The sequence below is a fragment of the Eriocheir sinensis genome, unplaced genomic scaffold (genome assembly GCF_024679095.1).
Source record: "Eriocheir sinensis breed Jianghai 21 unplaced genomic scaffold, ASM2467909v1 Scaffold1743, whole genome shotgun sequence".
NCBI classification, from domain to species: domain Eukaryota; kingdom Metazoa; phylum Arthropoda; class Malacostraca; order Decapoda; family Varunidae; genus Eriocheir; species Eriocheir sinensis.
This window is the reverse complement of record NW_026111121.1, coordinates 25,630-27,942: the sequence shown is the minus strand read 5'-3', so window position 1 is coordinate 27,942 and position 2,313 is coordinate 25,630.

Below are 2,313 nucleotides of genomic sequence, written 5' to 3'. Positions count from 1 at the left end.
TAAGAGGTTGACGATATAACAGCAGGAGGTGTGTGGGGGAGGGGGTGAGGAGGAGGGGGAAAAGATAGGAAAGAAGGCCATGCTCTTTGCACCTCTGTGACATGTGCACCGCGGGGAGACTTGACATGAGAGCCCCGCCCCGCCCAACGGTGTTACGACGTCGGGATGACATCAGCTTCATTCACACTCTTCTGCCACCACTATGACATGTGCACCTCAAGGGAGGCAGATCCTCAATCCGACTGAACGACAAACAACCCAGACAGTGGTTCAGGCCACCCTAGCCAGCCACATTCCGCCGAAACGGAGTGGAGGTGTCGGCGCAACCCTCCGCACCTTAGCTGCCGCCGCCAGCTTCATGAGTCCCCCCACTCCCAAACGGGTGTTACGACGTCGGGATGGTCTCGCCGGATCTCGGGACGGACAGATTCACACAAGGAGGTAAAGGAAGTTGAAGGAGGAGGAGGAGGAGGCAGGCTGAGAAAAAGATTAAGGTTCGTTAGAAAGTAAAAAGTTTTGAATAGAAGGCAAAAATGAGGCCAAACCCTCAGAATGTCATAGTGGGGTACTTAACTTAGTAATGCAGAGCTCTTCCTCCTCTTGCTGTGGTCTGGGCAGGGCAGCCCCTTGCTTGCTGTGGAGGGCAGCACTCCCACAGCAGCTGAGGAGAGGGAAGGAAGTGGTCACACCAAGGTCCATATCATTAACCCGGTAGCAGTGAGAACGGTGAAATTTTTGCCATGATATAAACCCCAAAAATAGATGATGCATAAACTGATCACAAATGCTTTGATATATATTATGAAATGGTTTGCATGAGTGGTGATTTTTCTCATTTTTCTTGCTTGGAGGGACCATTAAGAAACATGATCCCCACTGCTACTGAAGCATGTTAAACAAAGGAGGTTCCATTACAATTAAATATATACGCAGTGTGACCCAGGAGTGTCAGCTGAGGTAAGTGAATCTAATCCTATTAATTATATCTCCTTACTGGTATATAATAATAATAATAATAATAATAATACTACTAATAATAAGCTATTGTAGATAGACATAGAAATAACTCCATTGGACTTGATATTCTGCTGAGGCAATACTACAGCATGTTTAAGGCAGCAGCAGCATACCTAGTTGATATATTAATGAAAACCTTGTAATTTATAAGTAAATCTTGGTGATAAATTTGCAAAGAACAAAATACCTGGCTGATATATTAAATGAAAACCTTGTAAATATATAGGTACAGAAGACTGAGAATATGGTTGAAGGGAGGAGGAGGAGGAGGAGGAGGAGGAGGAAGAAAGGAAAGGAAGGAAAGGAGAAAAGGAAGGGAAAGGAAGAGAAGAAAGGAAGGGAAAGGAAGAGAAGAAAAGGAAGGGAAAGGAAGAGAAGGAAGGGAAAGGAGAAGAAAAGGAAGGGAAAGGAAGAGAAGAAAAGGAAGGGAAAGGAAGAGAAGAAAAGGAAGGGAAAGGAAGAGAAGAAAAGGAAGGGAAAGGAAGAAAAGGAAGGGAAAGGAGAAGAAAAGGAAGGGAAAGGAAGAGAAGAAAAGGAAAGGAAGAGAAAAGGAAGGGAAAGGAAGAAAAGAAAAGGAAGGTAAAGAAGAAGAAAAGGAAGGGAAAGGAGAAGAAAAGGAAGGGAAAGGAAGAGAAGAAAAGGAAGGGAAGAAAAGGAAGGGAAAGGAAGAAAAGGAAGGGAAAGGAGAAGAAAAGGACGGGAAAGGAAGAGAAGAAAAGGAAGGGAAAGGAGAAGAAAAGGAAGGGAAAGGAAGAAAAGGAAGGGAAAGGAGAAGAAAAGGAAGGGAAAGGAAGAGAAAAGGAAGGGAAAGGAAGAAAAGGAAGGGAAAGGAGAAGAAAAGGAAGGGAAAGGAAGAGAAAAGGAAGGGAAAGGAAGAAAAGGAAGGGAAAGGAGAAGAAAAGGAAGGGAAAGGAAGAGAAGAAAAGGAAGGGAAAGGAGAATAAAAGGAAGGGAAAGGAAGAGAAGGAAGAAAATAACAAAATAAGGGTAGAAAGAAAGAGGAGGAATGTAGAGAATGGAAGAAAAGAAGGGAGAGGAAAATACTAAGAGAAGGAGGAACAAGGGAAGAGAAGGAAGGGAAGGAAGAAGAGGAAATATATTACAAATGAAAACCTTGCAATATATTAGTAAAGAAAACCTTGGTAACAGTTAATCAAATACCTGGTTGATAAAAGTGAAAACCTTGTTAGTATATAAGAAAACCTACCTAGTTGACAGAACAGTAATGGCACATAGTAAATATAGTACCCAGTTCATAAAATAATAGTACCTAGTTGACATAATAGTACTGAAAAC